The sequence below is a fragment of the Perognathus longimembris genome, chromosome 16 (genome assembly GCF_023159225.1).
Source record: "Perognathus longimembris pacificus isolate PPM17 chromosome 16, ASM2315922v1, whole genome shotgun sequence".
NCBI lineage: Eukaryota > Metazoa > Chordata > Mammalia > Rodentia > Heteromyidae > Perognathus > Perognathus longimembris.
This window is the reverse complement of record NC_063176.1, coordinates 35,462,219-35,478,704: the sequence shown is the minus strand read 5'-3', so window position 1 is coordinate 35,478,704 and position 16,486 is coordinate 35,462,219. Positions and strand designations below refer to the sequence as shown.

General features: G+C 42.0%; 1 protein-coding gene across 11 annotated transcripts in view; it reads right to left on the bottom strand.

Annotated features, from left to right (window-relative positions):
• Window positions 1–16,486, bottom strand: part of Apbb2 (amyloid beta precursor protein binding family B member 2) — a 277,295-nt gene that overhangs the window by 229,321 nt on the left and 31,488 nt on the right. The window lies entirely within an intron of this gene.

The following is a 16,486-nucleotide window of genomic DNA, read 5'->3' as shown; positions in this document are numbered from 1 at the left end:
CTGTCACTCCAAGAAGCCTATCCCAGGGAGGAAAAATGTCTTTTCCTTAGCCAGGAAGCAGGGATGTGAGTTCAGATCGCTGGCCTCTTGGGCAATCGCTCTTATCAACCACAAAGGCATCTTAGCATACACTCAGAAATAGCATTTGTATGAGTTGCACACAGGTTAAATTCATATCAGCAAAGCCAGAAAACAGACAAGAATGTGTTCCACCAACACTGAAACCCAGGCAGGAAGAAAAGTGAAGACAACCCCAGGCTAAAAAAGACCCAGCTCTGTCCCGAATGTGTGCAACAGAAGAAAACAATGGTTGTACTGTAAAGCTGGAAGCAGGGGTCTTCAACAGAAACTGCCTCTCAAGCTGAAAGCTCTCTGGTCTTAGTAATGGTCCTCTTAATACCAGCACAACCCCCCAGCTCCAAGTGAGATAAAAAGTTTCCACCAAGATAAAACTAGACCTGTACCAGCCACCTGCAATAGACAGGAAGGACATGCGTCCTGTTTCTAGAAATAAGTGCTTTATGCATCAAGTTCCAGCCTTTCCCAAAAATGACTCAAGTCTTAAGGAAAACACATTAATGGCTTAAAAAACAAATCACCAAGAATGAGAATAAAACTGGGATTCTAATGATTCCCACTGTATGTTTTATATAGCCTCAGTAAATGAACAGGTCTTTTTCCTTTCCTTCATAATCATTCCTTTGAAATGGTGCTCACTTCTTCATTAATATCTACGTGCAGAAACCTAGGATTCTCACAAATGGGACTAGCTTGAGAAGCAAGGGGGGCAAAGTGGACAGATGGCAATGATCAACTTAGAAATGCTTCCTGAAAGGCCTTCATTGAACCCCATCTCATCAGCCTTTTCCTACTGCACAGCTGGACAACAAAGGCCTGAACTGTGCAGCTAATAAAAAGTGCCGCATCAGGGATGATGCGATCCAGCTTTGTCACAGCCCAACACATAAAGGCTCTCTTCCTGGATGAAAAAAGGCTTGCTTTCCATCCCAAATTGCTCCTAAAATCCCCACTGTCCACAATGGCCGGATTCTACAGAGAACACAGTATCAACCGTGATTCATTCCCTTCTATACCTCACATCTAAAAATAAAAATTAATGTTCATGGTAGGCAAAATAGATGCTATTCTTGTTGATATTCCACAATGAAATCTGAGCTTTGTGGAGAGCATTGTTCAAATAACTCTTTAAAGCCATTTTTAAGATAATGATGGTAAATTTAAATTTAGCAGTCTGGCAGAATAAACTCTGGCCTACCAACCACAAGTTGAACAGAATCTTGCTGAAGTCACCAGATTATCTTTCTCAATAAAAGACTAAACAGAAATCAGAATCAGATGAGAGTTAGAGGTTTTGAAATCCTTTATGGCTTGGTACCCTGGTGGTGTGCTGTTTGATCTCTGGCTTCAGTAAATGGCTGTTGCAAAATGTGCCCTGGAAACTGACACCTTTTGAGAATCTTAAATGTTTTCCTATCTTTTCCCCCCTGGTTAAATATCACAGGGAAGGATTCTACTTCCTGAGCCTGATTCTAGACATATCAGCATAGCCAATGCAATACTGCTGAAATGTCCACTTCAAAATGACCAGGGAGAGAAAGAAAGGAAGTGTTGCTGACTATTCCTCATAGAGATGTGAAAATTTAATTTTAAACTTAGATTCTGAATCTTGGTTTTCCTACATCTTAAAATGGTCTAGAGAGGGGAGAATGTAATTGTTTGAAAGAAAGCAGGCTAGTTTAAAAACTAGCCTCCCCCCCACAAGAAAAAATAACAGGTATAGCCCCTCATCACAGATAATAAAAAAGAACCTATAGTAAATAATTCAAATGATGCCCAACAGTGCTGTAGCTGATGATAAGGTTGGAAAATGCTTCACATTATAACTTTCCCTAACATAAGCTCAAATAAAAAGGGCCATGACTGGAAAAAGGGGGAAAATAATGTTCATCATTATTTCAAAGGATGTTCTGGAAACAAGCAGTGAGGAAATCAACACATTTAGAAGCTATGTGGTGGAATTCCAGTTCTCCTTCTTAAGATCCAGCTAACTTGGCCATTTTAATCTTTCTTGTCATTTGGCAAATGGCGACAGCACCATCAGCCAAACTTCTGGGAACTGTCCATTGTCAAAACCCACTAGGAAATTGATAAAATGATAGCTATGGTCATAACTGGATCCATCCAAACTACTTAGGAAAACTGTGATGCTTCCAGAGACAGTACTATGGATGGACCATGAGCAAAGGAGACCTGATCTTTCCAGGGCAGATCTCCATTAAGACATGCTAGAGCCTGCTAGGAAACAGCATCTAATCAGCCTACCTAACAAGTATTAGGTAGTGTCACATTGAAACAAATCTATAGCAAAGTTTATCAGTGGAAATCAGTAGATATGATCATTAATTCTGGGTATTTAATTATTTGAAGCTTATTCATTCAGTAGAGTTTGTACTGAGCAATCATTATTGGCCAAGTACCATTCTAAGTGGAAGGGATCTAGCACTGAACAAAGTTCCTATCTAATGTAGCTGATATTTCAGTCATTCCTTAACCACAAGAAATGTGAAATAAGTGTAACAAATACATTCAATCAGTCATGTGGCTTTTGCTGTAATACAATGTTTTGTTTTGTTTAAACAACGCCTTCAGACAAAAGCTTTACAGGAGTATTCTAAATGATCAGAACGTGCTATCATTTCTTATTTCAACTTTTAGGCCACATTTTAATCTACCAACTAACTGCTCTTGTAAGAAAGGAGCCCTTAAGTTGGACGAATTACAATGTGAGTGAGTGAGTGTGAGTGTGTGTGTGTGTGTGTGTGTGTGTGTGTTGGCAAGGAACAAAACACTCTCCCACATTTTTTCCCCAAGGAAAAAGAATCCACATACTAGAATCTATCCAGTAACAACCCCAGTATTAAAAAGGGGAATACCAATTATTTTAGAAGCATTTCCTGTAGACATTTTTAAAGGTTAAAAAAAAGTTGAATTATTTATTTTAGAAGTGAAACTCAAGCTCAATGTCAGCATGCCAAACATCTGTCTCAACATGGTTTCTATTTTTAATTTTTCTACTTTATTCTGTTGTAAGTCCTGAGAACGAGGCTGTCCAGAACACTGTTACCCCCGTTATTCAAAAAGTCAATATGGGCCGGAGGGCAAGTGAGGAGTGAAGATCAAGGAAAGCAAAAAAAATAAAAACGTACCAGAGTGAAAACCCATGTATTAATCTGTGGGATTGATTAATAACCCAAACCACACATACTCTATGTGTACCCAGAGCCAGTGCTCTAAATAAATAGTGAGGGAGGAAGTAAATAGTTAAAAGTGAAGAAGATGGGACTTGGGGATGTAGCTTGGTAGCAGAACACTTTGCATGAGGCTCCTGGATTTGAACATGATGCATTTGACCAGTTTAGACAAAGCAGGATGCTAAACATGAGGAAATACAAAGCAAGTGTCCCACAGCATGCAGATCTGAGGTAGTGTCTGGGAATCTGTCCCCAAATGATGCTAATACCCAGGCATGAAAAGCACTGACTTACTGGTTACTTACTGAAAGATATATAGTTTACTTTTATAAGGGTAATGTGCTTTCCACAAACCCTCACATTTTATCTAGAGGCAGGAACTATTACTGTGTGTGTGTGTGTGTGTGTGTGTGTGTGTGTGTGTGTGTATGCATTGGTGGTAGGACTTGAACTCAGGGCTTACGCACTGTCCTTGAATGTTTTTCCTCAAGACCAGCACTCTACCACTTGAACCACAGCTCCACTTTCTGCTTTTTGGTGCTTAATTGGAGATAAGAATCTCATGGACTCACTTGCCAGGGCTGGATTTAAACTGTGATCCTCAGATCTTAGCTTTCTGAATAGCTAGGATTGCAGGTATCAGCCATCAGTGTCCAGTTTATAGCTGTTTTTAAGTAAGGAAACTTGAGGAGTAGTCAAACAACTCTATTGCTACATGGCTTTTAATTCAAGGACCTAGGGCTTTAAAACAGATTTTATCTGCCCTATATATTCTCAGTACTCTGATCTGGTAACCTGTAACAAGCTAAGTCTCTTCTACTATTGGCTAAAGATGTCACATGATTATTCATGTCAATCTACATATTATATATTAGTTTTTAATATGCTACATAACATATCACTGTAAAGGCAACATTGTATTTCTAACACTTTAAGAAACACATTGTCAGTAGGGCGCTAGCTACTGGAAAGACTGAGATATGGGGATCATGGTTCAAAGCCTGCGACAGGGAGGTCTGTGAGACTCTTATCCCCAATTAACTACCAAGAGGCTGGAAGGAGAGCTGTGACTCAAGTGGTTGAATGCTAGCATTGAGCACAAATGCTCAGAGATAGCACCCAGGCCCTGAGTTCAAGCTCCAGGTCAGGAGGGAGGGAGGGAGGGAGGGAGGGAGGGAGGGAGGGAGGGAGGGAGGGAGGGAGGGAAGGAGGGAGGGGTGGAAAAAGTTGTGATTTTTCAATGCTTCTCCTATCAAAGAGATCAAACTGACACTCACCCTTCTGTTAGGTGATCTGACTTCTTTCTGGTTCTTCCCTAGCTCTCTGAAAGATGTTAAACCTGATTAAGTCCTGCTTCCCCTTCAACACACCACTGACCAGACATTGACTGAGCTATCCTACATGCCAAGCATCACACTTTATCTCCAGGTTGGACTTCTAGAGCTAGATACCTCTACGTTCAGCCTACTAAACCACAGCTACTGGGCTTTGACGCCCCTTGTGCTCTAACAGTATGTTGCATCCATTCCCAGAGACATATTGCTTCATACACTCAAACTGGCAATATTCAGATGTATATTAGGAAAATTTCTTTAGAATTTGACAATGGTTTTTGTTTTGTTTTGTTTTTGTTTTTCCAGTCTTGAGCCTTGAGCTTGGGGCCTGGGTGCTGTCCCTGAGCTTCTTTGTGCTCAAGGCTAGTGCCCTACCACTTGAGCCACAGTGCCATTTCCGGCTTTTTTGAGTAGTTTGTTGGGAGATAAGAGTCTCACGGGGATTTTTCTGCCCAGGCGGGCTTTGAACCATGGTTCTCAGATCTCAGCCTCCTGAGTAGCTAGGATTACAGGCAATAGCCACCAGCACCCCACTGACAATGTTTTTCTTAAAGTGTTAAAAATACAATGTTGTCTTTACAAACAATGATATGTTACAATCACTGCACAGCAGAGCTGTCCAACAAAATAACTTGGTCTCATTTTAAGGAATGAGACCTACTAGTTTGTTTTCCTTTTTCTTTTCTTTTCCATTTTCAGCTGGTACCAGGGCTTGAACTCAGGACTTCCTACTTGCTTAGCTTGCTCACTTACAATTGGCACTCTACTATCAAAGTTATGCCTCTAGCCTAGCCATTTGCTGAATGACTGAAAATGGAGGCTTGTAGACTTTCCTTCCCTACCTGGTTTTGAACCTTGATCCTCCAGCTCTTGGCCTCCTTGAGCAGCTATGATTACAAACATGAGCCACTGGCACCTGGCTATAGGACACTTCTTTTTGCATCTCAGCCCTTGCTCATGGAATCACTTTCTTCATCCTGATATCTTGCCCTTAAGAAGATTTTTAGTAACGGCTTTGTGTCATAAAATTAGGCTGAATTGTTTCCAAAAGTATACTTTGGCCTTTTCTTTTTTTTTTTTTTTGGCCAGTCCTGGGCCTTGGACTCAGGGCCCGAGCACTGTCCCTGGCTTCTTCCCGCTCAAGGCTAGCACTCTGCCACTTGAGCCACAGAGCCGCTTCTGGCCGTTTTCTGTATATGTGGTACTGGGGAATCGAACCTAGGGCCTCGAGTATCCGAGGCAGGCACTCTTGCCACTAGGCTATATCCCCAGCCCTGGCCTTTTCTTAAATGAAAGATCGGCTGCCATAAAATCAACAGGTTTTTCTTTCAGCTTTTTGGGGGAGGCTTCATGCAGTTTTCAACCACTTTAGCCATGCCTCAAGCTCTCTTTTAGCTTTTTTTTTTCTTTTTGTTTGCTCTTTGGAATCTTTGTCTTTTGTGTCTGCTTCCAAACAAAGCTCTCAGCTTTGGTTTTACCTTACCCTTTGATGGTTGATCTTACCAAAGAGGAAACTTTATATAGAGATATCCTGTAAGTCTAGATGGACATTTAAAACTGTTTAAACCTGTATATATAAAACTCTCATTTGCTACATAGCAACCATCACTTCTCACCCCAATCTTCAACCCAAACTGCAGGTACCAATGGCCCATCTCCTGCCTGCTCTGCTCCATGTGCAACTAGTCTCCAGGCACTAACTTCATGCTTGACCAAAAGTGGGTTTATGCCTGGTGCAGTGGTCCATGACTATAATCCAAGCTACTTAAGAGGCAGAGATCAGGAGGACCAGTTTAAGGTTACCTTGAAAAAAAAACCAATCACCTATTGAGATTCCATCCCAATCAAAAAGACAGTCATAGTGGTACGTGCCTGTCACGTTAGCTAGAGAAAGCCTTAAGTAGAAGGACAGCAATCTAGGTTGGTCCAAGAAAACCAAGAGACCCTGCCTGAGAAATAACAAACAAAAGGACTAAAGCATGGCTCAAGTGTAAGAGTGTCTGCTTAGAAAACTCAAAGTCGGGGTGGGAATATGGCCTAGTGGCAAGAGTGCTCACCTCGTATACATGAAGCCCTGGATTCAATTCCCCAGCACCACATATATAGAAAACAGCCAGAAGTGGTGCTGTGGCTCAAGTGGCAGAGTGCTAGCCTTGAGCAAAAAGAAGCCAGGGACAGTGCTCAGGCCCTGAGTTCAAGGCCCAGGACTGGCAAAAAGAAAAAGAAAAAAAAAAAAAAGAAAACTCAAAGTCCATAGTTTAAATCCCAGTGTTATAATCAAAAAAGTGAGTTTGAGAGCTGGAAATATGGCCTAGTGGTAGAATGCTTGCCTAGAATGCATGAAGTCCTGGGTTACATTCCTCAGTACAGAAAAGGCCAGAAGTGGCACTGTGGCTGAGTAGCCTTCCTTGAGCAAAAGAAGCTCAAGGACAGTATCCAACCCTGAGTTCAAGCCCTAGGACTGGGGGGAAAAAAAAGTGGGTTTGTACTTTTGTTTCAGATTTTGGTAGTACAATTTTAATCATCTAGTCTAACAAAAACAGCTAAGGCAGAATTAAAGTCTAGATCATGCATTCTACCCAATGAAGGTACTTTGTAAGAAGCAAGTTTAGGATATGGAAAATGAATGGAGAGAGCTGACTTTTCCTTGGTTAGCAGAAGAAATAGCACATTCGTTTTAGAAACAAAACACCATACTCAAAGAGGCATTTAATTGTAGTCAAATAAAATCCTGTTATCAATTCATTCTACATTAGATTTTACTGAGTTTGTAATTTTCAAATTTGTCATTGTTTTACAGTTGTATTAGAGAGGAACATAAGGAGTTTACACCTAGTTTTTATGTTCATGCATATTTAAGCTGCTTCATAATAAAAATATTTATTACTGAGGATTTGTGAGGCATTTTTTTCCTTTATATAAGGAAGTCCATAAATTACTGAGATTTAACAAACACTGGTCTTCATACACTGTGCCACCTTTAATGCATAAATGACAGAGAGAAATGGAATACAAACGGTAAAGAAGAAGGGCTGGGAATGTGGCTTAGTGGTAGAGTGCTTGCCTAGCACACATGAAGCCCTGGGTTCTACTCCTCAGCACCACATAAACAGAAAAAGCTGGAAGTGGCGCTATGGCTCAAGTAGTAGAGTGCTAGACTTGAGCAAAAAGAAGCCAAGAACAGTGCTCAGGCCCTGAGTTCAAGCCCCAGAACTGGCATACACACACACAAAAAAGGAAAAAAGGTCAAGAAGAGGGCTGGGGATATAGCCTAGTGGCAAGAGTGCCTGCCTCGGATACACGAGGCCCTAGGTTCGATTCCCCAGCACCACATATACAGAAAACGGCCAGAAGCGGCGCTGTGGCTCAAGTGGCAGAGTGCTAGCCTTGAGCGGGAAGAAGCCAGGGACAGTGCTCAGGCCTTGAGTCCAAGGCCCAGGACTGGCCAAAAAAAGGTCAAGAAGAAATCATTTGGGGCTGGGGATATAGCCTAGTGGCAAGAGTGCCTGCCTCGGATACACGAGGCCCTAGGTTCGATTCCCCAGCACCACATATACAGAAAACGGCCAGAAGCGGCGCTGTGGCTCAAGTGGCAGAGTGCTAGCCTTGAGTGGGAAGAAGCCAGGGACAGTGCTCAGGCCCTGAGTCCAAGGCCCAGGACTGGCAAAAAAAAAAAAAAAGAAAGAAATCATTTGCTCAACTCCAGTTGACCAGGAACTAAGTATGCCATTGCTAATTGATCTCTGGAGGCACTGGGTTTTGTTTCTTTGTTCCACACAGAGTTGCTTTCTAATACTGAAGATGACTGGAACACAGCTCAACCTGGCTCTCATCATCACTGACTTCTATTTGAATTTACAATATAAGCAAATGTACCTGGCAAGAGTACAACAAATAAAATGTGTCAAACAAAGCTAGTCCTTGCCTTAAGGAAGTCCATTTCCTGGCTAGGTTCAATCACCGGGAATTAGTATTGTTTTTCTTAATGACTACAAGGAATTCCTGTCATTTCTTTCTAAGCTCTATTTTCTTCTTCTTTATGAACCACAAACTATAAAGTCCCACTGCCAAGATAAAACATGCGCTCTCCAACACACATGCCCATGTATTGGTACCTTAAGTGTTTCTCTTCTAGTGCTGACTCAGTGGGAGCCAGGAATGTAGTCACAGCACACCCATGACATGTGTATATGTGTGTGCGTGTATATGTGTGAGGGTGCACATGCACCCCTAGTCCTAGGACTTGCACTCAGGGCCTGGGTACTGTTCCTGAGCTTTTTTGCTCAAGGCTGCACTCTACCACTTGAGCCATAGCTCTACTTGCATGTTTTTCTTTACAGTTGTTAATTGAAGATAAGAGTCTCGGGGACTTTCCTACCCATGCTGGCTTCCAACCCTGACCCTCAGATACTAGGATTACAGGTAACACCTGTCCATTATGCCTTTTTTACTGGACAGAGTGGGCCACATGGTGGCCTGGAGCTCTGCAGATGAGAGCACAGGTGGTATCCAGTTCTACCCAGTCTTGCCACACCATCCAATTCTCTACATCGTGTGATTTCTTTTTTTTTTTTTTTTGCCAGTCCTGGGGCTTGGACTCAGGGCCTGAGCACTGTCCCTGGCTTCTTCTTGCTCAAGGCTAGCACTCTGCCACTTGAGCCACAGCGCCACTTCTGGCCATTTTGTGTATATGTGGTGCTGGGGAATCGAACCCAGGGCCTCATGTATACGAGGCAAGCACTCTTGCCACTAGGCCATATCCCCAGCCCTACATCGTGTGATTTCTAAATCACAAATACTTTGAGCAGTACATCAAGTGAATGAGTCTGATCATTGTTAAACTTTATTTAAAAATAAACCAGTCAGCTGGCGTTTCACGCCTATATCCTAGCTACTTGGGAGGCTAAGAGCTAAGGATGGCAATTCAAAGCTAGACTGGGCAAGAAAGTCCATGAGACCCTTATCTCCACTTAACCACCAGCTATGGCTCAAAGTAGTAGAGCACTAGGCAAAAAGAGCAAAAAGAGCTCAGGAACATGCCCAGGCCCTGAGTTCCAGCCCCGTGATTTACCAAAAAAAAAGCTTATCCCAGAACTCTTAGTAGAAAGTATTGTTCTGAATGTCTTTCTAAATCATAGGCATAACTTGGGGAGGGAGGGGCCAGGCTGAGAGTGCCTTCTGGTCTAATCAGAAAAAGAGGAGATTCACCTGACAGCTTAAAAATAAGCTAGTGACTTCAAGTCAGTATTTAAGTCAAAACTGCAGTACTTCTTAAGTCTAGGTACCAGGTTTGGGGGTGGGAGTGGGGGTGGGGGTAGAAAATACTATCTTGAATCATACCAGCTCTAAGGCTGCTGAGTGAGTACCATAAATCCATTCAGTGTTCCTAGAAATAAAACAAACTATACTGTTCAACCCAGACAAGGAAGTAAGACAAGGAAGGAAGAGTGAGAGAATCCAAAAACCACACTGCCCAATCAGGCTAGACAGACTACCAGATTAGACAGACATGCTGTTAACCTTTAAGCATGCAGAAAAGTAGCTGTCCTAGGATAACATTCCTCAACTCTGGCCTAATGAACTATACTGCAAGCTGTTGTGAAGGACTTTGAAAACCAACTCACAGCAAAAACAGAGCTATCATCAACCAGTACCTGAAATCAAGTCACAGACTAGGACAGGGTTTGGCAGATGTCAGGCCCTCAAGGGATACTTAAGAAATATTCATGGCCTAACTGGGAGTCTATTTAAGCACAGAGATAAAGTCATAATTAATCCTATCCTATCCCATTCCTGCTGTGAGCATTTCCTCGGGGCATCTGTAACAGCAGAGTTAAAAATAACAATAACAACATTTGCTGGAAGGTTCATCTTCTATTTAACCATTCATAAATTGAGCAATATTGTTTTTATTAACTCTTCTCAGGCTTTGTCAAAGAAACCTGATTATCTAACTTAAACCAAGCAGTGTTTATAGGGAAAATCTAATACTAGAAAGGATAGGCAAGAAAAAGAAAGTGTGTGTGTGTGTGTGTGTGTGTGTGTGTGTGTGTGTGTGTCTGTGTAGCAGGTGGTACAATTAATGAAGATTAAACATTAAAATAAATCAGAAATTAGTAAAAAAAAATTACGAATTATGACTAGAGGCTCTTTTTTCAACCAAAGGGAAGCAGGGAGGGAGGGAGGGAGTGGGGGAGGGAAGGAGGGAGGGAGGAAAAGAAAGAGGAAGGAAGGAAGGAAGGAAGGAAGGAAGGAAGGAAGGAAGGAAGGAAGGAAGGAAGGAAGGGAGGGAGGGAAAGAAAATTACAAAAGGAAAATTCTTCAGAAGAAAATTATCAGAGCCCCTGGATCCACCTGGGTGGGAGGGGTACCCTTGGGCTCAGTGTTGACACCACTTCACTCACTCACTCATTCACACTCATTCATCTATTCCTCTTTAATTCTTTCCTGCCAAGGGAACATTTACCAGTTTCACTTATTTATTGAAAAAAAAAATCCTCAGAGCTAAGACTGTAGTTCAGTGGTAGAGTACTTGTCTACCATGAACAAGACCTGTGGTCGATCCCAGCACCAATATAAAAAATAAGAAAGAAACAGAAGAAGAAAAAGGAGAGTGATAAGGAAGGGAAACAGAGACAAAAAAGGAAGGAGGGAGGGATGATGGGGGAAGAGAAAGAAGGAGGGGGGAAATCACTTAGCAAATTAATATCCATGTTGGGATATTAAGTTGGGAACACACTGTTTCATAGAACCAGGGGTAAAGTTAGTTCATGGGCTTTGGACTCTGAGGGAAATGGGTTCAAATCCTGACTGAATCACTTATGAAATGCTCTTGAAATTCATTTAACTCTCTGAGTCAATTTCCTCTCTAATCAAACAGGGACTGTAGCATCTACCTTGTAATAAGAATCTGGAATGAAGTGTCACAAAGCACTTAACACCATGCTAGGCATTTAGCAAATGGCCATTTTTAGTTTTTCACGTCTGCTGCATTTACCTGAGGGCTTAGGATTTTCTGGTTTGGACAGGAAGGACTACAGCAAGTTTTCTGAGGCTAACAGATCTCTGCTTGAAAAATCTTTCCCACAAATCTAACAGCAGGCTTGCTAAAGCCCACAGGGCTTGGAAACTGGGCTCTGTTCTCTCTCAAGATGGAATGAAAGCCATTCTTGGGCTTCCTAAGGGAAGAGCATTTCTACTATACTTAAGCTATATAGCAGAAGCCAAAGAAATTGCCTCCATATTCTCTCTGTCCTCTCTGTCTCTCTCTCTCTGAGACACACACACACACACACACACACACACACACACACACATACACACACAGAGAGAGAGAGAGAGAGAGAGAGAGAGAGAGAGAGAGAGTCTGCAATCTGAGGAACAGATTCCCTAGCAGAGCTGAGATTCCCTCCCACGTGTGTCCACCCACTACACAACTCTGCCTCCTGGTCTATGGCCTAGGCTCTGGAATTCTGGACACAGCTCCAATAGAAGGCAATGAAAGTGACTGAAGTTGGAACTGCACACCCACACACCCCAGGCTGTCTCAGACTATGTGGCACCAGAGACAGAGGTGAAGTTTAAGAGATGCATTCTCATCCTGCTTTTTCCAAGGAAGAAGCTGGCAAATCACAAGATCACCAAGTCTCTTTGCTACCTCTGCACAAGACAAATGTGCTAGCTGTAAGCCAACCTTCGCCCTCCTTGTTTCCCACTGTCCATCCCTCCTCTCACAAAATTAAAAGAAGAAAGGGAAAAGAACTCATGAATTAACAAACACCGTGAGGCAAAAATAGAGAATCTAAATTATACTACAGAAAAAGAAAAATAGAAAATCTGTCCCCAAACAGCTACTTTTCTATGAAACTCAAAGTGGACCACAATACAGTGATATTAAATGAGTTTTACTGAACTAGGCTAGGGCCAAGAACACATCATCTCATGGCCCCACAGAGGGGGCATTTTCATTCCCATTTTTTCAGATGAGAAAACTCAAGTCAAAATAGAAAAAAATAGTAATAATAATAATCTGCTCAAATGTATGAGGCAACTTAAAAGTTGCTTTTCTTAGGTCTGTGAATTAACAAAAACCAAGATAAAATCTGGGCATCCTAGACCTCCTTCCCCACCCCACCCTCCACCAACTCAGCATCTGTCCTTTTTCCTCCTGTAGTCATTTCTAGTCACCTTAAGCTCCAGGAAAGTTAGGACTCAACACCTATAAGCATCCTGTGACAAAAGGCAAAGTGCCAGAGAGAAGAGCCAAAATCACAGAACAGCACAACAGAACCAGCCTTGATCCTTTAGGTGGTGCTCTCCTCCAGAGAGCAAGATAGAGATAATGGTCACCCAGGCCAGCCCTTAACTTGGGACTGTTTTAACCATTCATACCTTCTCACCCTCTGCCCCCAATCCTTCCTGTTTGACCTACACATCTGCATTCCTGAAGACAGCAGAAAGCTGTACTGGAAAGCTGACTTTCTGTTTAAGTCTGAGATCTAAAAACTTGTTTTGAAAGACCCGAAGTTTATGAAGGAGAATTAAAAGCCAGGATTCAAACGATAGTTTTCAACTTTATTCCTAGTCTGCTATTTGCTCTGTATAACCTACCTAACCTACCAAGTCTCATGGAGATAGTAAATTCAGTTATTAGGAAATAGTCAGAAGCTATGAAGTGCCTCAAAGCTGCAGAAAATCAAATTGAAGAGATAAACCAGAGTCACATCCCTAGAATAAATAAGAGAGGCCTGTTAATGTATTTGCAGCTTCATGAATAGAAAAATAAACAGTGGAATCCGAAGAAAAACAAGAAATAACATGAAGGAAGACGGCAATAGGCTTTGGGGTTTTAAAACAAAATCTCAAGAAGTTGCTTTATAGGAGCTGGAGAAACTATGCTCTGGGAAAGCTCAAGGGTGAAAACCAAGGCCAGGAGGTGACTCAGCGGACAGAAATACAATGATGAGGCCGTGCAGGCTGCTGCAGGAACAGGAGGGGTTGCACAGGTGCTGCCGGCCTGGACAAGCAGGACAAGGGAGGAAATGACAGCAGTCTGGCTGCCTGTCCAGGGATTAGTCAGGGTGCTGAGGAAGACCACGTGCACTCCCACTTCCGCTCTGAACAGTGCAAGAACGCGACCAGACATTCCTTCTGGATGAAGGAGATGACTCTGTTAATATTAGATAGGCCAGGGAGGCAGAGATGGGGATTTTTCCACAGAATGAACTCTAGCCAGCAAGGAGGGTATCAAAGAAGACTTCAGAAAGTTGCATATAGTATCAAAGATCACCTGTAGTTAGGAGACCTGGTCATACATTGTCTCAACCCTAAAGTCCAGGCAAGGTAAACCCACCCCTCAGGAGCTCAGACCACGATAGATTCCAGAGAAAGGGCAGGACAGATAGCCAAAGACTACACTCTGGTGATTAGGCTCTGCAGACTGTAGTGAGCCATCCAATATGCTCCTAAGTTCAAACACAGGGAGATAAGAAGACAGGAAGGGAGGAAAGACAGGGAGGGAGGGAGAAACTGACAATGACAGACCAACTTAATTCTCAATAAGCCCGAGAACAACTGGAAATCCAAACTAAGAGTAAAACTAATGGATCCAGTGACAATCATGTCTTCCATTTATTAGCTATTACCATGTGCCAGAGAGAGGCTTGAAACACTTAGCACAATTAGTTCACTTCATCCTCATGAGAACCTTTGGAAGAGGGAACCGATCCTAGAATTTGAACTTGGCTCCAGAGCCTGTGCTGCAACACTATATTTCAGCATTAAGGGGGATAAGACTGCTCAACTCATTATGATGTGAAGCTTCTTTGCTTTTGACTGAAATTACATCAACTGCAATTGACAATGTGTATCACAGGATGTTGTGAGTTTCCTTGGGGGACATGAGGCTGGGAACTGTGATCTGATAAACATTCTTCTTGATTCTAAAGCTGAGCTCAGGCCCAATGTCCCTCTCAACAGTACAGGACTCAGGTGACCAAAAACAGTGAGGACCACATATTCAACACCATATTTACTGAGGAGAGCCCACAACCTACAGAAATACTGATGGGGTAATTCTGGAGAGAGCACTGTAGCTGTAATCTGGGCCACACACCTCCCTCCCAAAACCCAATTTCAAGTTCAGTATTCCATACTCTCAACATAGGAATTGAAGATAAATGTACACATTCCACTTTCTAGAAAGGGAAAAGGTGAGGACTCTAGAGAGAAGTAAAAAATCAAGCCTACAAATCTGACACAAATACTACCTTCTGAAACCTCAAATACCACATCAAATTAAAACCACATCAAATACATTCTCTAGTGTTTCAAACACAAGGAATGTGAGAGAAAGGAATTCTAGTGTAAAGAAAGTCTTTAAATTTTGAATTAGGATAAATATGAGGAGTTTGCAACCACAATCTAGCTCTTTGAATTTATAACCAGAGTGCATAAGTAGATTTTGATTCCAAACCAGGTAAATTACCTTTGATCTAAGAGACCACAAAGAGTTTCTCTTCCAAACAGACAGCACAAGCCCAATTAAATGCCTAATCAGTACTTTCTGTGATAATAGATAAATCTCTTGAAAAACTAAAAGAAACCCTTACAAAGTTTAAACTGCTAAAGAAAGTGTAAGAAATCAACTCAACTTTTAAATAAGTACAAAAGCAATTTTACTCTTGATTTCACATTCAAAATTGCACTAGCTTTAACACAAAGAGTAAAATCTACGGGTTTTTAGAATCAGCAGCTGGTTATAACTAGGAAGGTGATTCTTTTAAGCGTTTTGAGAAGGCTGATTAAATCCAGGTGTTTATGGACATACAAAAGTGAACACACTGCCCACCTTCTGGTAGTAATTCTACATTTTCATTTTCTTCTGTGACTTCTATTTTACGAAGAATTTTCAGTGTGGGGATATTTTCTCTTCAATGTCATTTGCAGAACATTTCAGCATAAGTTTAACAAACCACTTGCAAAAACCACTGAATCACGAACACTTCAATCAACAAAACATTGTTGATTGGTTTTGTTTTTAACAGCATCAGAGATTAAACTCGAGGTTCAAGCCTCTGGTCCCTTTTGGTTTTAGTTTCCTTTTTGATGCTTTTCCTAGGCCATAATCTCCTATTCCTTCTTCCAAGTTGCTAGGATTTTGGCTATGTACCACTATACCTGGCTCCTTGATACTTTTTGACTGAGATGACTAACAAACACATAAATAAGGAAGAGAGCTTGAGACTGGGAATCTGAAGAACACGGCTTTTAGCTGTGTAACACTGAGCACTTGGCTGTTTCCTCTCTGCCCATGCTAGGTCCTAAGAGTATGCATGCATGCATCTCTCCAGATATTATATGTAGACTTTGATTCTCCAGCCCTCCTGCATAAATGAAACACAATCCAAACTCATTCTGACACCAACCACTCAAAAATGAGAGTCCAAGGCCCACAAGGCCCTTATTCAGATGCCACTTCCCAAGTACCCCACACTTCTGACTTAGATACAAATTTGGGGTTCCTACACAATCTACCAGAATGGCCCCCAGAATTCAGGAAAATAGGTGTACTAGTTTATCACAAAGGATACAACTCCAGAACAGTCAAATGGGAAAGACATACAAAGGTGGGGCAGGGCATGGTTTCCATGCCTCACTAACCCAGAAGCTCTTCCAAACTCTGTGGCTTGGGATATTTTATGGTAGTTCCATTCTGTAGGCTTGACTGATGAAATATTACTCTCCCCCTCTCCCTGAAAGTCTAGAATGGAACAGAAAACATCACACTCCAATCATGGCTTGGTCTTTCTAGTCAAGAGTCCACCATCTAAACCTATTTAGCCATAGCCCCTATCCTAGGAGCCACCTCATTTTATGTAG